This window comes from Cnephaeus nilssonii (genome assembly GCF_951640355.1).
Source record: "Cnephaeus nilssonii genome assembly, chromosome: 3".
NCBI classification, from domain to species: Eukaryota; Metazoa; Chordata; class Mammalia; order Chiroptera; family Vespertilionidae; genus Cnephaeus; species Cnephaeus nilssonii.
In genome coordinates, this window is record NC_137074.1 from 36282795 (window position 1) to 36306858 (window position 24064).

General features: G+C 40.2%; 1 protein-coding gene and 1 pseudogene across 6 annotated transcripts in view; one reads left to right on the forward strand and one right to left on the reverse strand.

Annotated features, from left to right (window-relative positions):
* Positions 1-24064, reverse strand: part of TBL1XR1 (TBL1X/Y related 1) — a 164880-nt gene that overhangs the window by 133270 nt on the left and 7546 nt on the right. The window contains exon 1 of one of the 5 annotated variants that reach the window (XM_079766443.1): positions 7934-8090. The exons of the other annotated variants lie outside the window; for them this stretch is intronic. The gene's annotated coding sequence lies outside the window, so the exon portion shown is untranslated. Of the gene's footprint in view, positions 1-7933; positions 8091-24064 lie in introns of those variants that run through there. 5 annotated transcript variants of the gene reach the window in all.
* Positions 7974-8752, forward strand: LOC307096822 (KH domain-containing protein 3-like; annotated as a pseudogene). The gene has a single exon. The product of its transcript is annotated as a KH domain-containing protein 3-like (transcript).

Sequence of the window (24064 nt, forward strand, 5' to 3'; positions counted from 1 at the left end):
AAATAGCTAAAAGATATATGAAAAGATGTTCAACTTCACTAGCAATTAGGGAAATGCAAATCAAAACTACAATGAGATTACTATCTCACCCAGGTTAGAATGGCTATTATCAACAAAACAGATAACAACAAGTGTTGGAGAGAGAGTGGAGAAAACAGAACTCTCATTCCCTGCTGTTGGGAATGTCAACTGGTATAGCTACTATGGAAAACAGTATGGCGATTCCTCAAAAAATTAAGAAGAGAGTTACCATATGACCCAGGAATCCCTCTTCTAGCTAACTACCCAAAAAACTCGAAAATTTATTTGCAAAGATGTATGAACCCCTATGCTCAATACAGCATTATTTACGGTGGCCAAAACATGGAGATAACCAAAGTGTCCTTCAGTGGAGGATTGGATAAAGAACATGTGTTACATACATACTATGGAATACTCAGCCATAAGAAAAGATAAAATGCTGCCATTTGAGAAAACATGGAAGGATCTTGAGAATATTATGTTAAGCTAAATAAGCCAATCAGAAAAAGCTAAGAACCATACAATTTCACTCAAATGTGAGATATAAAGCTGTAACTCATAGACACAGACAACAGTAAGGTGGTTACCAGTAGAAAGAGGGTGGAAGAGTAGTAAAGGGTAATGGGCCAAATATATGATGATGGAAGATTATCTGACTTTGGGTAATGGGAACACAGTACAATGTACAGACCATGTATTATAGAAATGTACACTTGAAACTTGTGTAATTTTATTAACCAATGTCACCTCAACAAATTTAATTTTAAAATATGTGGGTTAGCATACAAAATTCATTATGAAATGCTCTTAGGTTCAACATTAAAGAAGGGAAGGGAAGAAAAAATATTTATTTCCTTTTAAAAATAATAAACCAGTTACATGTTAACATAAAGTTGTTTTTAAATAAACTATATTTTCAAAAAACACCAAACAAAATTCTAAGTGTTTTCTATTTTTACAAATCTCTTTAAGATCTGCCTTAATAGAGGACATTAGATTAGATTACCCTGTTTCTGCATCCAATCACATGCAATATATTGTTTTGGTTGAAATATATGAAGAAAATCCAAACTCACACAGGTAATGTCCAGGCATACCTCAGAAATATTATGGTTTCATTTCCAGACCACCTCAATAAAGTGTGTATCACAATAAAGCGAATCATAATCTTTTTGCTGGTGGACGGTCTTGCCTTCACTTTGTAAAAATGCAACATCTGTGAAGTGCAGTAAATAAAGCACAATAAAATTAGGTATGCCTACAGTTGAAAAGGAAGAACTAGATCATAACTTTTTCAAATTGCTATGAATATTATTCTTTAATTCTGTATCAAAACTCAACAAACGACAGTGTCTTAAAGGGTCACTGAAGTGTGGAATCTTAAACTCAATCAATTAACTTTTCATACTCTTACATTAAAATCCATTGGTTTAGCAATATTAATGGAATTTTTACCCATGCATAATCACTAGTCAATCCTAAGTATTGGTCCACTGAGTTAGGCAGATCTCCACTTTCCCTGCAACAGCATCATATTCCAGCACACAGAGTGCTTCACGGAATACTCCCAGTTGCATCACAGACTTTTATAAAGATGTATACTCAAGATCAAGTTTTTAAACTAGTAACTTTTACTGCTTCATCAAAGGTATTGTTACTGCTTCAACAAAGATATTGTTAAGTAAATATTTTATATTTGCTGTAAATATGTTTTGATGAAAGAACAATTTGATGTAACTGCCAGATTTTTCCTAAGGCACCAGCAGCTTTCCCCAACATCACTTTTGACACAGTGAAAAGTCAACACAGAAAAGGGCACTTAGTATTACCTCATTAAAACAGTTTTAACCCTAAAAGGATCTGAGGTTCAATAAACAGTGCTTTGAGAACTGTTTTACTAAAACAAAAATGTGTTTCTCATTCTTTTTGTTATGTTGGCTTTGGGTTGGCTCAGGGTATCTCTTTCATTCTGGTATCCTGGCAAAAGAAACACCTTTTTCTGCTACCTGTTTCTCTTATGGCAGAGGTAAACGAGCAAAAATCAACTCATGCATTGGCTCCTAAAGCTTCTGTTTAGACATGACATATAGAACTTCTCATCTCCTACTGTCCAAAGCAAGTCCCACAGCCAAGCCTGATGTCAATGGGAAGAAGGAAATACTCCTCCTATGGACAGAGACCCTGTAGAGAAAAGCCCAGTAAAGAAGCAAATATTTTTGAATAAGACAATCTACCATAACAGCAACTCTGTGTCTCCTCTTACCTCCACACCAAACAGTACCATATTACACAGTGAACAAACAGCCACCTGGTAGCAAGCTGATAACATTCAGAATCTTTCTATAAGTAAGGAACTTATCTCCATAAAATAGACATGTGCCTTTTTTGTAAACAACCTTATTCTGGCTACCTTGGAAACAAATCCATTATTTACAACCTTGTTTTGAAGATTGTATAAGCCAGTGATAGTGAACCTCTGACACGCGTGTCAGTGCCATTTCTGATGGCCGCATGCCGAGGATGAAACATTTATGTTATTTAAACTATAAATATCGCGAAATAATGTTTTTTCCTCAAAGGGACACACTACCCGAGTTATGCTCAGTTTTTTGGCGAAGTTTGAAACACCAAGCTCAAAAGGTTGCCCATCACTGGTAAGCTTTAGATTCTAAAGAAGCAACTCATATACCAACTTAGAACATAAACCTCTCATAAATTATAGTTTTTAGGTAAGAGCTTGTTATAGTTTTTTGAAGTTTATGTACAAAATGTGGTGTCTATCCTAATAGGAGAAAGTTAAGTGTCTGCTGTTGTGGTCATCCACTATATTCATCATGACCAAAAGTTTGAGCAGACTTTAACTTGTGGGTATTCCTACATTTTATGATCTACCACTTAATGCACTAATGTAATTTCTAATTTAGAAATCAGAACTTAAAATTCCCAGCCTCCTCTACAGCTACCTCCAACATTAAATCTTTGAGAGACTGATTTGGAAGTATGCAATGAATAGACCTTCCAATTTTGCTTAAGCTCAGGGCAACAGATACATTTGGCTTTTTTTTTTTTTTTTTTTTTTAATGGAGGCAGCATCAGCAATGTTAGCCATTTTCCAGTGGTTACAACCTGAAGTTCCTATTGCTGAAAGAGCACCAGAGCTAATAGGACCTACAATAAAGATGAGAACCTGACAGTTAGTGCTCAGCATTAGTGGCTTTCTCAAACCTAAAGTCTCTATCACTAGCACTCTCCAATGACTCTGTCTGTGACCTATTTATTATTCTTTAATAATTCCTAGTCTGCTTACAATAGCCAGGGAGGGTTGTTATTTATAATAAAGACTATAATTTATAATACTTGCATTATTCCCACTCTATATATAAAAAACCTGAAGTTTAAGATGGCTAAATAAACTGCTGATATTAGGGTTTTTTTAGGTTTGCTAATTTTATATTATACTGTTAATTACTTAAATAGTACAGGGCAGTATCATCATGGTTCTAAAATAGAAGTTGGCAAACTATGGCCCATGGGCCAAATCCAATCTGCTTTTTACATTTTTAAATGGCGGGGTGGCAGGAAATGTAAAAGTTATATGACCTTCAAATTTTAGTGTCTATCATAACTAAAATTTTATTGGAACACAGCCCTGTCCATTCATTTAAATATTGGCTATGGCTACTTTCCCACTACAACAAGCAGACTTGAATAGTTGCCTAAAATATTTACTACCTGACTCTTTAAAGAATCTATGCTCTAAAATTATTCTAAAATAACTGAAGAAATGCCAATGTAAATAAACTTTAAAGTAGGTATCTATGTGTTTCTATCATCCTTGATTATCTACTTTGAGAAAACATGAGACATGTAGCAAAGCATAATCTGCCCCACAGTTAAACCAGAAGAAGGTCCCTCTTTTTTCTCACCTACCTGTGCTTCTATAGCAAGGGTAAACATATCAAACTAAAAGTTAGTGTCAAAAAGACTAATTTTTAGGACACTCAGGATGCTAATAAGGAAGATACTTTAAAAACTGGCACTGAGTTTTTAAGGGGGATTCGGGGCAGAATTCAAAAATACAGAGGAGAGACAAATAAATGTATTGTCAATCAAAGGAGTTGACATTTTAGCAGGAGATAAGAGTCCTCAATTCCTTAAAACTAAGCAAAAAGAGCAAAAAGAAAAAGGAAACTCACTGGTAAATGATAGGCACAGATTCAAACACTGTTTTCCCCCTTTATGTAGTTTAATATGTTCCAGGAAATCTTTTCCCCATTTGTTGGTAGTATTCTCAGCTTTGACTCTCTCCAAGCCCCCAAATGACTTTTCTGTTTGGATCTAAAACTGTAACTCATATATAACCATTTGTTCAAGTGCCATGAAGAAGGCCACTAACAGAAAGTAATTATATAAGGATACCGTGACTTATCCCTGCTAAGGTAGACTGAGAACAGAGTAGAGGTTGGCATCCTATATAATAAAATAATATGCAAATTGTCCCCTCCACTGGGAGTTCAACCAGGAGTTGGACCAGGGGGAGGGGCCAGCTGGGGGGAGGGGCCGTGGGCAGTTGGCCAGCCAGCCCCGCCCCCGATAGGCCAGCCAACCACCCGCGGCCCCTCCCCCGGGCCGGCCTGGCCTGATCGGCCCCAATTGGGGCAGGCTAGCCAGACCCCACCAGTGCACGAATTCGTGCACTGGGCCTCTACTTCATAAATAAGAAGAAATAGTCACAAAGGTTTTTAACCTTTTGCACTCGGATGTCGAGTGTGACTCGACACGGTTAGCATCGGTAGCAGCTCTTTTTATACTCTTTGAATGTATCAATAATTTGAAATATAAAAAAATCCAAATAAATAAGTTTGTATGAAAAGAAACTCCAGTTTTTTATTCTACTGCCACGCTTTGTAAAATCTGGGGTATTAAAAAAATTAAATCCCGAGTAGAATAAAGGAATCGAGAAAAAAGCAAGCGAGTGCAAAGGGTTAAAATGGCTAAGATTAAGAATCGCTAAAAAATCTAAGGTGGAGAAACTGTTGGTAGGAATGTAAACTGGTACAACTACTGTATTTGCTACATAAGATAAAATATTCAGGTTCCGGGGATTAGACTATGGACATCTTTAAGGAGTCTTCATTCTGACTACCATAAAAAGAAAGCAATTCTACTCATATGAGATTTTTAAAAAAGCAAAACTAACCTGTAGTGTTAGGAAGCAGATCAGTAGCTGTCTGGGATGGAGGTGAAGAGTAGGATTGATGGCAGTTGGAAACGAGGGAATTTTTTCTTTAATGAACATATAAGCCTTGACTTGAACTGTGTTATACAAGCATACATATTTGTCACAATTCAATGAATTATAGATTTCACTGTATGTCACATACACCTCATAACAGTTTATTGTCAAGATCATAAATAACATCTTTAGTAGGTATTTTGTTATTTTAGTTGTTTTCCCCCAGAGGCTTTTAACATGCCTGCTCATCACTTCAGTTCTCTAATCTATCTTTGTCATATATCTTAAGTTCCCACCAAGGCAGTCTTCAGAAAAACAATCTATGACTAGGAAGGAAATAATATTCACCAGTGAAAAACTAACCACTTTTTACAAAATTAGAGGCCCGGTGCACGAAATTTGTGCACGGGGGTGGGGGGAGTGGAGTCCCTCAGCCCAGCCTGCATCCTCTCCAATCTGGGACACCTCGAGAAATGTCTGACTGCCCGTTTAGGCCCGATCCTACCTCTCACAATCCAGGACTGCTGGCTCCCAACTGATCACCTGCCTGCCTTCCTGATTGCCCCTAACCACTTCTGCCTGCCAGCCTGATCACCCTCTAACTACTCCCCTGCCAGCCTGTTTGCCCCTAACTGCCCTCCCCTGCCGGCCTGGTCCCCCCCAAATGCTCTCCCCTGCAGGGCTGGTCCCCCCCAACTGCCCTCCCCTGCAGGCCTGGTCCCCCCCAAATGCTCTCCCCTGAAGGCCTGGGTCCCCCCCAACTGCCCTTCCCTGCAGGCCCGGTCGCCCCCAACTTCCCTCCTCTGCCAGCCTGGTCACCCCTAACTGCCCTCCCCTGCAGGCTTGATCACCCCCAACTGCCCTCCCTTGTAGGCCTGGTCCCTCTAAAATGCCGTCCCCTGCTGGCCTGATCGCCCACAACTGCCCTCTCTTGCAGGCCTGGTCCCTCCCAACTGCCCTCCCCTGCTGGCCATCTTGTGGTGGCCATCTTGTGTCCACATGGGGGCAGCCATCTTGTGTGTTTGAGTGACAGTCAATTTGCATATTACTCTTTTATTAGATAGGATAGAGGCCTGGTGCACGGGTGGGGACTCCCTTGGGGTGTGGGGCGGCCTGGGCGAGGGGCCTGTGGTGGTTTGCAGGCCGGCCACACCCCCCGGAAACCCAAGCGGAGGCCCTGGTATCTGGGATTTATTTATCTTCTATAATTAAAACTTTGTGGCCTTGAGGGGAGGCCAGGGCCAGCCAGGAAGCTTGGCTTCCTCCATCGCCAGGGGCAACCCAAGCCTCCTGCTCTCTGCAGCTCCATGGCCACCGCCATTTTTGTTGGGATTTTTTTATCTTCTATAATTGAAACTTTGTAGCCTTGATCGGAGGCCAGGGCCAGCCAGAGCAGGCGGGAAGCTTGGCTTCCTCCATTGCCGGGAAAACCCAAGCCTCCTGCTCTCTCCAGTTCCATGGCCTCCGCCATATTTGTTTGGTTAATTTGCATACTCACTCCTGATTGGCTGGTGGGCGTGGCTTGTTGGTGTAGCAGAGGTATAGTCAATTTGCATGTTTCTCTTTTATTAGATAGGATTCTTTCTAAAGAAAAATCTGTGGGCAATTCCAGTTCAAATATGAGAATTTAAAGCATGACCACAACTCTGGCAAGTAGTACATCCCTAAATTCCATGCTGTGTGTTAAGGACTGAAAATCCTGTACATCGCTATGGCATTCTTCTAGGAGAAAGTTCAGAAGCAGTAACTACTAAGAGGAGGTAAGAAGCCGACTGACCTGTATGTGGATGTGATTAGGAAATCATGTGGTACTTTGCCCCAATAGCTTAAAGAAAACTGGACTACCACTAGCAACCTTAGCATTGTGTAAGCCCAAAAAAATAACTTCCCTGCAGTAATACTAAATAAATATCATTTTTCTACACACCACTCAATATAAATCAAGAATAGCAACATCCATGCTAGGGGCCACATTTAAACTACTGTGGCCACTTAAAGGACTTATCTCCCCACCTCTAAAACTAAAGCTATAAAAATACAATATGGTCTCTAAAATCATTATTATTCAAAAAACCTCAATATTAACCCACTCTCTCTGCCTTTGCCTTACCAATCCAATTATCCCAATAATCAATCAACCATATCAAACTAAGCAAGTTTTTTTTTTAATCATTCTGTCCTCTAACCTTCTACAATTTACTTTCCCATGTTAGTTTAGGATTCCTGAATCCCTAAACCTGACTGCATTATTCTCTTAACAAAATGAAAGTTCCATTTCAGTTGTTAAAGCAGTGATGGTGTTTGTTTTACTATTTCCTTAGATAATAATGTTCATTAATCAAGATAAAAAATGAGAATTTATCACTTCAGTATGTTCAAAAATCAGTAAAGACTGAATCCCATGGATACTGATTTCTTTGAAGACTTTAAATCTATATTTATAACTTGTAGAATCATCAGTCTCATGAATATTATTATTATAACCACCTGGCAGCCACACACACAGAGTTAGATTTTCAAATTTTAGAACTATTCATGCTTTTAAAAAACATTATTTAAATATGTTCAGATTCATAGTTTTCAAAAATCAAATTTGCAGTTCAGTCACATTTTTGCAGGAGGCATCATTAAAGAGTCAAAGCTAAGGAAAGTATATGGTAAGGTAGCCAGGCCCACCTGCATCTACACCAGCACTCTCAGCGTGTCCCACTGGAGCATGGCCACCACCAAGTGCTTTCTGGGGCTCGTACAACTGGAGCAGCGGGGAGGGGCGCCATTCCAGGTGCTGGGTGACAAGGCGAAGCAGCCCTCCTGGTTCCACATGGAGTAACTCAAGAGCCCGAAGACAGTTCACCTCGAGGCGTGGCTGGTGGAAGCCATCTTCGGCCCAGGTGAGCACATTCCGCACGTTGAGTGTGTGTTGCACACCCTGCTTCGCATTAATCAGTGGGACCCTGAAGGCGAGGCTGAGATCTTGATATTTGGTCGGCCTTCTTACCAAAAGGATGTGTCCAAGATGATCATGAACTTGGCTCACTATCACCTCCAACTTCTCGTGGAAAAACGCTGCCCAGGAGGCCGAGCCCCGGACCTTCTCCACTGCAGTCCGGGTAGCTGCGATCCAGGCCTCCCCCGACAAAGTCCGGGTGGCCAAGATCCAGCGGTCCCACGACAAAGTCCGGGAGGCTGCGACCCGACGCTGTTCAAGAGAAGGCGACCCAGCAGTCCCCTGACGCTGTCCGGGAGAAGGCGACCCAGCGGTCCCCTGACACTATCCAGAACCCAGTTCCCAGGTTATGAAGGCGTTTCGGGGTCCCGGAGCGCGAGCCACGCAAGGTTCAAATGAAAACCCCTATCTGGAGCCTTATTCTAGGTCCTGCTTCTGCCGCAGAAGCTGGGGGAAAGGGTAGTGTGGGTTGTTCTTGGTTTCCCCTCCCCACCCCCATGTTAAATGTTTGCAAACACAAATCTAAAAAGTTCTAACAAAAGAATCGAATTTCCTTAATAAAGAATTGAATTACAGAGAGAGAGAGAGAGAGAGAGAGAGAGAGAGAGAGAGAGAGAAAGAGAGAGGGGGGGAGGGAGGGAGGGAGGTATGGTAAGGGCAAATATGCTCAATAAAAAACTACCCAAGATAATTCTACCACATTAAAACACTTCGGAAACTAGTCATTCCATGCATACTAGGAATGCCACTGTATTATTATAGTGACTATTATAACTAAGCTCAATAGACAAAAGGCAAACATTTCTAGTAATGGATGGTACAATTTTTCAGATGGTAATATAAAAAAATTTTTGAACATTTATCCATGTAAATGTTTCCAGAAACTGATTCCCACCCTTTTTTCACTAGTCACAAACGCCAGCAGCTCTAAAAATCTAAGAGACCAAGATCAAGATGGGATAGGAGCACTGAAAAAAAAGATTAGGGGGGTATCTCTATTATCCACAATGGCCACCTCTTTAAACATGTTCAGATTCATAGTTTTCAAAAAGCAAATTCCTCCACCAATCCACTTCTCTTCACTCTCCTTATCATAGAAAGTTCATTACCAAAATGAGTTCTGGGGGATGGAGCTGAGAAATGTTAAAACATGTTTAACAGGCTCTCCAGGTGATCCACAATAAAGCCTGGGAACTACTATTGCAGTGTTTAGCTAAAACTTGCACTTCTCACCTCTATTATAGCAGTACCCTCCAAGGTGCTGTCAGGATCTGACTACATTACCCTTTAACTTAACTCCTTCAAAAGGTCTCTCAACTTTCCAAAGCCCTGGCTTACGCAAAAAGGCCTTCATGATGGGGATCCTGCGACTTCCTCCTTCAGCCCCAAACACCAACATTTCACACACATACACACAGACACTTATCTCTAGACCTAACTCACAAATAATTATCCCTACTGGTCTTTGCACTGCTACCCCACCTCTTGGAATGGCTTCCCTCCCCTTCCTCTTTCCACTCAATCTCACATATAGCTAAAATCAAGTCATTTTAAGACCTGTTCCATACTCCACCTGGTCCAACACTGGAATAAGTACCCTACACTGACTCCTAAAAGCAACCTGTGCCTTCCTTATAAAATTCTTATTACTTCATGTTAACTTATAACACACCTGGCACATGATAGGCGCTCAATAAAATGTTAGGGGGGGGGGGTCTTTCTTTCTCACATCTAGATGTCTTGGGATCAATGGCCACGTCTTATTTGTCCATGGATCCCCAATGTCTAAGAATACTGGCACATATAGGATGTCCCAGAAAAATGTAGACACATTTTGAATAATTACAAAGTCAGTGTTTATTAACATACAAGAGGCACAATGCATGAAATCTGTGCAAGAGTAATAAGCCTTCCTTCCCCCGGCTGCCGGCACCTGCTTCCCTCTGGCACCCAGGACCCAGGGTTCCCTCCGGCTGCCAGCACCTGGGACCTGGGCTTCCCTCTGGCTGCCGGCAGGCACCCAGAACCCAGGCTTCCCTCGCAGCCCCGGCTTCGTCCGGAAGGACGTCTGGTCTAATTAGCATATTACACTTTTATTATTATAGAAAGTTCATTATCAAAAGTTAAAAAATCTACAGATATGAGTAATTTTTTGTCAACACCTATTTTCAAACTAATGACTGTCCTGGCCCAGGCACTGCTGACACTAACGCAAAGCAATGGAATAGCAAGCATCAAGATCATTTCCTTTGGTAGTTGTGAGCCCTCATGTCATCAACTGTTGCAGTTTTGTACTGTAAACTTTATCTTTTATGTATCAACCACAAAAAAAGTCTAGTGGGTAAATTTTCTTTGTTCAAAGCTTCACTGGCTTCACCCCTTATTTCAAATCAGTTAAACCTAAAAAGGAGTGAAAACAGTTATCACACCCTCTGGACACCATACATCCCCCAAAAATGTATCCACACTTTGAATAGTTATAAAGGCAATGTTTGTACTTCAACTGCATTTTCAAATTTCAGTAGCATCCTCTCTAATAAAAGAGTAATATGCAAATTAACCATCACTCCGCTACATAAGCCACGCCCACCAGCCAAACAGGGCAAGCATGCAAATTAACCCCAACCAAGATCGCTACCAGAAGGGAGGCTTGGGTTTCCCCGGCAACAGAGGAAGCCAAGCTTTCCACACACTCTGGCGGGCCCAGGCCTCCACTCAAGGATACAAAGTTTCAATTATAGAAGGTAAACAAATCCAAACAGAAATGGCGGCAGCCACAAATCGAGCAGGAGGCTTGGCTCCGCTCCAGGCTACAAAGTTTCAATTGTACAAGGTAAATAAATTCCAGATACCAGGGCCTCTGCTTGGGTCGCCAGGGACGTGGCTGGCCTGCAAACCACCACAGGCCCCTCGCCCAGGCCTCTCCACGCCCCAAGGGAACCCCACCCTGATCCAGGACACCCTTCAGGGCAAACCAGCTGGTCCCCACCTGTGCACCAGGCCTCTATCCTATCTAATAAAAGAGTAATATGCAGATTAACCATCACTCCAACACACAAGATCAAGATAGCTGCCCCTATGTGGTCAAAGATCCTGCCCCCATGTGGACACAAGATGGCCACCACAAGATGGCCAGCAGGGGAGGGCAGTTGGGAGGGACCAAGCCTGCAAGGGAAGGCAGTTTAGAGGGACCAGGCCTGCAAGAGAGGGCAGTTGGAGGTGATCAACCCTGCAGAGGAGGGCAGTTAGGGGTGACCAGGCCGGCAGAGGAGGGAAGTTGGGGGCAAACAGGCTGGCAGGGGAGCAGTTAGACATCAATCAGGCTGGCACTGGGAGTGGTTAGGGGGTGATCAGGCTGGCAGGCAGAAGTGGATAGGGGAAATCAGGAAGGCAGGCAGGCGAGCAGTTGGGAGCCAGCAGTCCTGGATTGGCAGAGGGATGTCCAGTGGGATCGGGCCTAAACGGGCAGTCGGACATCCCTCGAGGGGTCCCAGATTGGAGAGGGTGCAAGCTGGGCTGAGGGACACACACACACCCTCTGCCCCATGCATGAATTTCATGCACCGGGCCTCTAGTTTTAGGGTAATTTCCTTTGTTCAAAGCTTAGAAAAAGCTGAAAAGAAACATCCATTGAGCTATCAGCTGTTAAAGTGTGTACACGTTTTGGGACACCTATAGATACCTTTTAAAAGTTTGCTGAGTGACCCCAAACAAGAAAAAGCTACAAGAGTTCATCAGTACCAAACTAGTATTATAAGAAACGTTAAGGGGCCTAGCCAGTTTGGCTCAATGGATAGAGCATCAGCCTGCTGACTGAAGAGTTCTGGGTTCAATTCCGGTCAAGGGCACATGCCTAGGTTTCGGGCTCGATCCCCAGAAGGGGGCGTGCAGGAGGCAGCCGATCAATGATTCTTTCTCATCATTGATGTTTCTATCTCTCTCTCCCTCTCCCTTTCTTTCTAAATCAATAAAAATATATTTAAAAAATAAAAAGAAAATTTTTTCAAAAAAAATATTAAGGGAATTCTTCAAGAAGAAAAATAAGGATCAAAAATATGAATAAAAATGTCAATAACTACATACCTATCAATTACTTTAAATGTAAATAGGTTAAATGCTCCAATCAAAAGACAGGGTGGCTGAATGAAGAGGAAAACAAGACCCATACATATGCTGCCTATAAAAGACTCACTTCAGATCAAAATACATGCACAGACTGAAAAGAAAAAAAGATATTTCATGCAAAAGGAAAACAAAAGAAAAGCTGGGGTAGCAATACTTGTAGCAGACAAAATAAACTTTAAAACCAAGGCTATATTAAGAGACAAAGAAGGACATTACATAATGATAAAGGAATCAGTTCAACAAAAGGATATAACCCTTGTAAACATTTACACACCCAACATAGGAGCATCTAAACATATAATGCAAATATTGATGGACATAAAATGAAAGATCGGCAGTAATACAGTCATAATAGGGAACATCAATGGATAGATCATCCAGAAAGGGAATCAACAAAGAACAGCAGCCTTAAATGACACATTAGACCAGATGAATTTAATTGATATTTTTTAGAATACTTCACCCCAAAGAAAAAGAATATACCTTCTTTTCAAGCACACATAGAACATTTTCCAGAATACACCACGTTAGGCCACAAAACAAATCTCAATAAATTTAAGGAAATTAAAATAACATCAAGCATCTTTCATACAACAGTATGACACGAGAAATGAATTGCAGAAGAAAACTGGAAAAACAAACAAATACACAGAGGATAAATAACATATTTCTAAACAATGAATGGGTTAACAACAAGATCAAAGAAGAAATCAAAAGAAACATTGAGACAAGTGATAATGAAAACACAACATCCCAAAATCTATGGGACACAGCCAAAACAGTTCTAAGAGGGAAATTCATAGCAATAGAGGCCTAACTCAAAAACAATAAAATTTTCAAATAAACAATCTAACCTTACACCTAAAGGAACTAGAAAAAGAACAAAGCCCAGAGTAGAAAGAAGAAAGATCAGAGTGGAAACAAACGAAATAGTCTCTAAAATAAAATACTAAAGATCAATGAAACCAAGAACTGGTTCTTGGGAAGACAGGCAAGATTGACAAAACTTTAACCAGACTCAGAAAAAAAACACACAAACAGAATCCAAGTAAATACAATCAGAAATGAAAGAGAAGTGATGACTGATGCCACAGAAATACAAATAATTATACTATTTATGTAATTTTAATTAATTAAATAGTGCTTAATTCAGATTGTTTCCAACTATCAAACTGAGTTTCTGATGACTTTTATATTGATGTAAAATCTTTAGAAAAGTTTTGAAATAACATGAAAAAGTAACTATCCTAGAATACAAATTATACCCACTAGAAACCTCAGTAACTAGTTACACTATATCAGTCTATTTTTCTTGTGACTATTCTCAAATAACTAATTTAATTATCTCTTGGTTTAGTGTATCATAATGTAGAAGGGGATTCCTCGTTCCCATGCAGCAATTTCCCCTCCTCCAGTTGTTCTTCTGCTTTTGTCCATTAAGTATTTGGAAATGAAATCAATTCCCCATCCCCATAAACCCCCAATCTTCATACCCCTATGCACCTCAAAATGAGGAGCAACAGCAAGCCAGAAAGAAGAAAACCTGATGCTTAGCTCTTCTCAATAACATTCACTCCTAAATTTCCAATTGCTTTCATTTTTCTAGAATTCAGAAACGTGGTCCAGGGTGCAATGCTATAATAATGATGCAATGTCATTCTCACCTATTGCACTACCAGTTCAACTTTGTCCTTCCTGTCCAAAGCTAACTAAGCCCCTTTCCCTCCCAAATCATAATCTCATCCATCATGAACTATATCCAGGATTGAAACATAAGCCTGCTATTCTGCTTAAAGTCTCCTGCCCTGTCACAGAAGAACGTCCAAACTTCTTATCACAGCAAAAGAGTCCCTTGATAATATGATCCCTTCTTACCTTTCCTGTCCATTCACATTACTGTCCAACTTACAAACTATACCCTACACATAAAGAATACGGTTTGCCAGAAAAGATCAACCTGTTTGGCATCTTTATGCCCTAATAAATATTCCTCTCCTCCTGTTATACCACTCACATACCTATTTTTATTGTAAATTATTTCAATACTAGTGGCCCGGTGCACAAAATTAGTGTACGGGGGGGGGGGGGGGGGCCCTCAGCCAAGCCTGCACCCTCTCCAATCTGGGACCCCTCGAGGGATGTCCGACTGCTGGTTTAGGCCTGATCCCACAGGCAGTCGGACATCCCTCTCGCAATCCGGGACCGCTGGCTTCTAACCACTCACCTGCCTGCCTGCCTGATCGCCCCTAACCACTCTGCCTGCCGGCCTGTTCGCCCCCCAACCGCCCTCCCCTCCTGGCCTGATCGCCCCTAAACGCCTCTGCCTCTCAGCCCCGCCACCATGGCTTTGTTCGGAAGGTCTCCTGGTCTAATTAGCATATTACCCTTTTATTAGTATAGATATGTATACAGATTCTCAGTTAATATGAACAACACTTGTAATTTATTTTAATATTTTAAAAATTATGAATGTGAACATTTTATTATACTTAAGAGATATAGACTTAGTACAATTTCAAAAGTGTAGAACACAGAACAAAATTAAAATTAAATCTAAAGTGCCAAAAAATTATTGGCTTTGACATTCAGCGATCATACAATTAAAATAAAGGCATTAGGCCTGGCCAGCGTGGCTCAGTTGGTTGTGCATCCTCCCATGCACTGAAATGTTGCTGGTTCAATTCCCTGTCAGGACACATGCCCGGGTTGGGGGCTTGATCCCCAGTGGGTGGTTTGCAGGAGGCAGCCAATCGATGTTGCCCTTTCACATCATGTTTCTCTCTTCTCCCTTCCTCTCTAAAAATCAATAAACTGTTCTTTAAAAAATAAAAGCATTAAAGGAAACAATCATCTCAAAAATGTACTTGATGTTATTTCTTTTAATTTTCTCTACAATGAAATGGGATGTAACAAATGCACCTGAACTCAGAGATTAATGGATAAAACAACAGAAGTTTCTCAAGGTATCTAAAGAATATTTTCTGTATAGCTGATCTGTTCAAAATTGAGGTGTCAGAGAAATGAAAATGCTTTTTTTAGGAAAATCAGTTCAGGTAATGATTAACCTGAAGAGATCAGTATTGTACATTTTCCATTTAATTTGGCTGAATACTGGCTTAATATTTAAATTACATGTGCAATCATAGGTTCAAAGAGCATTCAATCCAGAAGAGACATCAGAGGCCCTGTTCAAAGTTTTAAAGATGAAGCAAATGAAGTCCAGAAAAATTAACAAGTTGAGTCACAAAAGGCTTTTTCTTACATGGGTATTTTCTTATTTTAGTAAACTAATAAAATACTGTTCCATATAACCACTGGTAGGAATATGTAACTTGTAAATTTTGTTACATGCTAAAAAAAATATTTACCATAACTGTCTGGTTAGGATGAAGGTGGTTATCTTCCTCAGAGATTAAAATATCTCATATATATATATATATATATATATATATATATATATATAGATATATATTTAACCTGTTGATAATTTTCTAACAGCTGCCTCAAATATTGACTTCCATTATCTGTTAAATTAGAAGTAATGTTAAAAACAAAATAAATAGCATCAATATTTTTACTACATAACTCATTTTAAGAAATCAAATTCATTTGAATACCCATTTTAGCAAAAGACAGGGTACATAAAATTACTATCACATAAGGAACCTCAATTTTTCATATTAAAAATGAATCTATATTTAAAAAGGTTGGGAACCCCTGATTAAAAAAAATGGTGCCAATTCTAGTTAAAAGAATTTTACACTAACGTTTATCATGGACGAAAGGCACAACTTGCCCAACTATAAATAAATGAACACACATTTTGGGGTGAAGGAAGAGGGGTTGAGGGAGGGGGAAAGATTGTCTGCCCAGCAGTTTCCTTGTTTACTCAACTGTCATTCCCACTGCTCTCATCCCACTCCCACCAGGTACTTAGAACAGCCATCCTATATAATAAAAGGCTAATATGCAAATTGTCCCCTCAACCGGGAGTTTGACCAGGGGGCGGGGCCTGCCGGCCAACCACCCGTGGCCCCTCCCCCTGGCCAGCCCTGCCCCCGGTCAGCCCCCCACCCCAATTAAGGACAGGGCCAGCCAATGAAATCGTGCACCAGGCCTCTAGTCCTATATAATAAAAGCCTAATATGCTAAGTGTCCAACTGTTCGCTATGACGCGAACTGACCACCAGGGGGGCAGACGCTCCAACCAGTAGGTTAGCTTGCTGCTAGGGTCCAGCCAATGGGGACTGGGTGAGACGGGCCGGACACACCCTGGAGCCATCCCACGGTCCCTCCCCGGGCCCGACTGTGCACCGGTGGGGTCCCTCGGCCTGGCCTGCGCCCTCTCACAATCCAGGACCCCTCGGGGGTGTCAGAGAGCTGGTTTCAGCCTGATCCCTGCAGGCCAGGCCGAGGGACCCCACCGGTGCACACCGAGCCTCTAGTAGTTCATATGTGGCCTCGGGCCATGGAAAGCACTCTCCCAAACCAAACTGATCAGTGCTTCAAGAGCTTTCCAAACAAAATAGAGAAAGAGGTAGTCCCTACTCGACAGCATGTAAAAACAGAATAGAAACTCTGGCACTGGCAAGTCATGTTTTCTTCCATGTAAAGAATGCCAATCTACTATGAGAGAATGAAACTAACCTAGAAACATACACACACACACACAAATTGTTAGAAATTTCTGGTAGCATCAAATAGGTCCTTTTATCATGGATGAAAGGTATAACATCTAGTTGTCCTAAACAAGCTTGGCTGACTCAATGCCCTTCCTATAGCTGAGTTATTCAATCCATTTTGGATTCCATATGCCAATGAATCTCCTTTTCGGGTTAAACTAACTTTAATTGAGTTTCTATCACACAACTAAGAGTTCTGACTCATATACAACTTTGAGAAGTTGACCATGATTAATCAAGACAATATGACAAGTTGCCCTAGCCAGTTTGGCTCAGTGGATAGAGCATCTGCCTGCAGACTGAAGAGTCCCAGATTCAATTCTGGTCAAGGGCACATGCCTGGGTTATGGGCTTGATCTCCAGTAGGGGGCATGCAGGAGGCAGCCAATCAATGATTCTCTATCATTATTGATGTTTCTGTCTCTCTCTCTCTCCCTCATCAATAAAAATATATTAAAAAAAGACAATATCACAAATAAATGTTAAGGCAAATTACAAAACTTCCAGAACTTATATAAAACATAAATGGAGTATCTAGCCCTCAGCATATTACTTAAATGAAATATGTATCTTTAACTTAAGAAAAATTAAGTGTTAACCTCTTAAATCTAGCAGTTATGATAAACACAAGCACATTTTCAAATTTCATCAATCATCCATTTATTTTCTTCATATTGATTCTAATACCATCTCTAAATACATTCCTCCAAGAAAAGTGGGAGGCACACACATATGTTCCCTAGGCCTCCAAATGTACATACCAATGTGTAATAAAGCCTCTTCCAACCCTCCTCTAACTGCTGATCTTTTAATGAATTATTTCCAGTGTTCTATTGTAAGGATGAACCAGTTTAAGGCTATCAGCTGGTCTTGAGAACCTTCCTAAGAACAATTCTCTCAAATACATACTGAACACATACCAGATCCTGGCTTTAGATCCTGGAGTAACATGACAGAGCCCATACCTGTTCTCGTGGAGCTTAAACTATGGAGGTGAGTAAAATATATGTATACATACAAATATATATATATACATAAACACATCCTATGTAATAAAGAGCTAATGTGCTAATTAGACCAAACAGCAGAACGACCTTCCAGATGAAGCCGAGGCTGCAAGGGGCTGCAAGGGCCGAGCCCCTTGCACGAACTTCATGAATTGGGCCTCTAGTATATGTATATATTTAAGTGACTTGTTCTCTCAGAAATGTTTTCCTGACAAGCTGATAGCCTTAAACTACTGGTTCATCCTTACAGTAGAACATGGAAATTTATACATATATATGCATACATACATATATACATACATGCATACATGTATGTGTATGTATATGTATGTATATATGTATATATACATGTATGCGTATATACATACATGCATACATGTGTGTGCATGTATGTATATGTGTATGTATATATATGTAAATGTTCAAGTGCTATGAGGAAAATAAGAGGGTCTTGTGACTGAAAACGGCTATGGGAACAAAAATGGCAAAGAAGTGGGCAGCTTATGACCGCTCGATGTGCCCTGAGATGGTGGTATTGGAATTGAAATCAGAGTGACATAAAAGGAATTAGCCATATGACCATTTCAGGGCCAAGCCTGAAGCACAGAGCAAAGCAATTAAGGTACTGAGACAGGCGTAAGCTTGTTCAGTGGGCGTGGAGCTGGTATGGCTGGAACAAGGGGGAGGGTGCTGTGAAATATGATAAGGTTTGTGAAGTGGCCAAGGGCAGGATCACATGGTGGGAGCTAAGGAAAGGCATTTGAATTGAGTATGATGGAAAAACCATAGAAGAAGACTAAAGGGAAGAAACTAACATTTATTGAGCACCTTATATAATGCCAGACAAAATAGTATGTATAAATGTTCTCCCTAAGGACTCTATAAAGCCATATATGCATTCATATAAATTATACCGTGAGCATTTATCATAGTAATTATCAAAAAATCAGTATGCTGTTATGCACAAACTTAAAAAAAAAAAAAAGCCACTTTTCCTGTTACTACCAGTTCTCACTTGTAGGAGTCACTTATACGTTGATTTGTCAGACCAAAGGAACCAACCAACCAATGTTATCTACTAGCATGAGTCATCTGGAAGAAAATGCAAAAAAGGCAAATGAGACTAGATGGAAACAAGGCAGCAGCTATTCATGAGAGTGTATGACCCAATACAATGGAACAAACCAAGTAGAGAAGCAACAAATTAGAAAACATGCCCACATACAAGAAGCAGAGAGCCCAGGGATACAAAAGATTAAGTTATCTACTTAAAAGTCCACTCCAGCAGACATATAAACAGAGTAAAAAAGCACAAAAGCTTCTAATATAAATTCTCTGTTCATGTCCCTATTTAATAGGGCCTTGCCTATTTTAACAACACTCAGAGAAAAATGAAAATGTTAATGTTTTAAATATACTATGCTTGGTAATTTTTTATCTGAACTGTAAAATTTTTATTTATAAATATTTCTTAAAATATCACTAAAATGCTGTGGCAATGATTTTAGTTCAAAGTTCTAAAACTGAAAATCTTATCTTTCCTTACAGCAAATTCTGGTTTCCAGTAAACAGCTCAACTATCACCCTTCTAACAACTATCTCCCTCTGACAAAAAAATCCTCAATAAAAATGGGGAGCCCTAGCCAGTTTTGTTCAGTGGATAGAGCGTCAGCCTGTGGACCAAAGGGTCCCAGGTTCGATTCCGGTCAAGGGCAAGTACCTCAGTTGCAGGCTCCTCCCCGGCCCGGGCCCTGGTAGGGGCTTTGTGCAGGAGGCAACCAATCGATGTGTTTCTCTCACACTGATGTTTCTCTCTGTCTTTACCTATCCCACTCTACCTAAAAATTAATGGAAAAATATCCTCAGGTGAGGATTAACAAAAAACAAAAACAACAACAAAAATGGGGGGGAAAGTCATCTTCCAAATAATAATACCAAGACTTCTTATCCCCACATCTCCACTCCAAACACCCAATATCTCAAACTCTCCTAGATATTTTCACCAGTAGCCAGGAGCAGATGTTGCCCCAGCTCACCCTGACAGTGTTACCATGACCTACTCCTATTTCTTCCAACTCTGACCCTCCTCTATCTTCCAACTCTGTCTCATCACCACATATCATTAAATGAAAATCTCATGCCACTGCCAACCTACACTCAACAATAAAAATACAGGAAGTACAGGATGTTCGCATGCTAGAACGCGGGTAGTAGTAGATCAGAAGAGGTCAGAATTAAGAGCCAACCTGGGCCACAGAACCACGTGTACAGTAATGGCTGGTTTAAAGAGACAAAAGGCATGGAGTGTGTGCATGCTCTGAGCCCTTTGGGAAGGCCAAGATCAAAGGGAGAGCACCAAATCAGGATTAAAAGTCAGGCAAAAACGTCATTATCAGTATCAGGTAAAGGCTAGGGTTCTAATGGGGTGGGAGGGACCCAAAAGGAAATAAACTAGAAAGACTATATGAGTATCAGGGAACACGTGGACAAGTCAAATTTACCTGGTCAAAGTCTCTGTTTCTTTTAACTCAGGTTTTGAGCATATTCATTGTCTCTGCAGACTCCAAAAGCTGTATAGCAGGATGCTGGGTTATCAAGCGGACCCTCACAATTCTTACAGTATGAACACAATGAGTCCGAGGGTCAATGAATTTGTAAAAATGGATGAATCCCTTTTCTAATGTTGTATATTTGAGTCACCCTGCATGATTTTAAACACAAAATACAAGTATTGAAAATGTGTACCCCATATTAAAGCAAATATCATTTCCTGAAAACTTTCAGTATTTTTGCACACAGACACATCCTGTGTTATGTCATAGTATTTCTTAGTGAGAGTCCAAGTCAAAGTTTGCATAGTGTGTAACACGCCTATTTAAAATGACTGATTTGTCCACAAGCAGTACCCACTGAGAGCAGAGCAGTGTCTGATCTCCCAGAGACAGGAAAAAGGAGCCAAGATTCCATTCCAGAAAGCAAGACGACTGTTTTTTAAGAAAGGTAGCAACCTTTTTTCCTTGAAACATTATCAAGATATGACCAAATTCAACATAAAATATTACTGTAAGGCAGCATATATATCAGAAATAACAAAGCTCCACAGTACATAGTATGATTTCAGAGTGAGCAATAAAAGCTCAGTCACCAAATGTGGTGGTCTTAGCCCTTTAACTTGGGAATTCTAACCATCCCATTCTCTGCAGTTGCCACAAGAAGCCATGACAGGTTTACAGGAGGGGTGTCACTTTTCTGCCTGTCTCTACAGCTGTTCCTCCTGCAGCTAACAAAAGTACCAAGTAGTAGCTAGCATTTATTGCTTCCTTTGTGCCAGGCCCTACAATAATTGCTTTACATGCATCCACATTTCAATCCCCACAAATGCTCTATGAAGAAAAGTACTAATTACCCTTTACGCCCATTTTTCAGAGTGGAAACCAATTGGAATGGTTATATAATTTCCCAAAGCCATAAAATCAAATTAATAAATAGAGGTGACAGGATTCAAATCAGGTATGCCTGGCTTCAGAGGTGAGCTCTTTACCACATTAACACCCTACAGTCAGGGCTACTGCCAAAGATCAGGCACAGACCCTACCTCATCCTCTTAGCTCTAAAAAGAGGCACTGCTCTCAGGAAACACTAGCGTCAGGTCACAGCAGCAGAATAAAATGCACACAAAAACAGGTGCTACCTTTCTCTGAGGTTGTTCCAGCGTAAGTTAAAAGTAATAAGCACACTAGAAGGCAACTCTTTGGGTAAACTAAACAGCCAATGTTCAATTACAAGTGACACCAACTGCAGCCAAAAATGAAATCAAAGTCTAATGTATCGGTCTCCTTGGAGTCAATAATACATAATCATGTTAGGATCCATGCAATGTCAGAATATATGGTTCCACAAATCCCATTTTATTAAAGATTATCCTAATTATTAAAATCAACTGCTAAACTATAGGCACTCCAATTTCCACGTCTTTGGCAAAACAACACCTTTGAAATCAGGCACCATTACTTCTACACAACCAAAATCTTTTCAAGTTTGCAACGAATTAATTTCTAATGATCAACCTTGGATAGGACTCAAAAATCACCAGTCACTATCACTAAATACTTTTACTGGTCTGATGATCCAATCATGAAACAGAACCAAAACTTATCATCATACTCACTGGCTCTAATTCTGCCAACAAATTACAGAAATAAAAATAACTGCATGCAGGAATATACACAGTTCCAGCTCTTGAAGAACTGACTAAAAAGCATGAAAGAAATTAACATAGTTTTCTCTTCTTTTGACTGTCCAGAGTGAAAGGAATAGAAAAGATTAAGAATTCTTAATTGGAAGCTTTGATTTTTCACAATCATTCCTTTTTTGAAATGGTAAAACTAACACAAAATTCAAACAGTTCAAAAGGTTATGCACAAAAATAAGCTTCTCCCACATCTGGCCTCCTGATCTCCCCACCCCAACCCCGCCCCCAAAACCACTCTTAGAAGTCTCTTGTGCATCTTTCTGGAGTCACCTTAAACACATTAAGACAAGCATGCACACACATACTCATATCACACCCCACCATCATGTGCGTGTCCTTTCCACTCCTCTCCCCCTTTCTAAGCTAAAATGGCAACAGAGTACACAAGCTCTCTTGCCTCCTTGTTTTTTTCATTTAAAGGTATCTTTGAGAAGACTCTATAAAAAACACTAACAAGTCCTAGCCGGTTTGGCTCAGTGGATAGAGCGTCAGCCTGCGGACTGAAGGGTCCCAAGTTCGATTCCGATCAAGGGCACATGCCTGGGTTGTGGGCTTGATCCCCAGTGGGAGCCGTGCAGGAGGCAGCCAATCAATGATTCTCTCTCATCATTGATGTTTATATCTCTCTCTCCCTCTCCCTTCCTCTCTGAAATCAATAAAAATATATTAAATAAATAAATAAATAAAATAAAAAACACTAACAAGAAAGCCATAAGCATCAAATTGAAACAAACCTGTAAAAGACCAATTCACTTCACACAAAACATCTCTCACCAGGTAATAAAACTGGTGACCTCTGCTGGCAGGACATAAGAAAGTCCAAAGACAAAAAATAATTCTGGGAGGGTCTGTTAGTTTTTGCACAAGAATAGAAAAACTATTTCCCTGACACAGTAACAGACAGCACTCCTAACCTGTATATGGTCTCACAAATGTACACTGCTTACTAAGAAAACCAGAGAAGGGTGACTTAGATAAAATCCATCACTTTAATGGAGGCAAAATTTTTTAAGTATATAGCATTATTACATTTTTATATAAACAGGTGCCAAAGAACATTGCCACAGCCCTAACACATTTGGCTCAGTGGATAGAGCGTCGGCCTGCGGACCCAAGGGTCCCAGGTTCGATTCCAGTCAAGGGCATGTACCTTGGTTGTGGACACATACCCAGTAGGGAGTGTGCAGGAGGTGGCTGATCGATGTTTCTCTCTCATCGATGTTTCTAACTCTCTATCCCTCTCCCTTCCTCTCTGTAAAAAATCAATAAAATATATTTTTTAAAAAAAGAACATTGCCACAGCTACAAACAACACCTAAAAATTCACACACATGATAAATTTTATACCATAAAGGGATAATTATGTAGAAGTAGAGAAAATAAGATGTTATGGAAATTCATTCATTATTCCTACTACCTTATTTCAAAAACCCAAAGTATTGCCTTACACTCTGAGTTAATGGCATCTCATAGCATAAAAATAGAGATGGAACAAAATTAGTACACAATTAGCCTGTTCGAATGAAGGAGAAAGCATAAAACACCACTCCCTAATCCATAATTTTTGTTTTATTAGCAGTTGAAGGTAACCACCAAAATAGGCTATCACTGTAACTTCTCTAACAATGTATCTGCTCATGCTAATGTCAAGTACTTTCTGACTATTATTCTACACAAGGCTGTATATCTTTTTAGTCTTTAAAACCATAAATTAAGCAAATTTCCATGCAGATCTTCCTTAAAAAAAAAAATCACATAAAATTAAATGACAGAATTGGAGAATTTTAATACAGA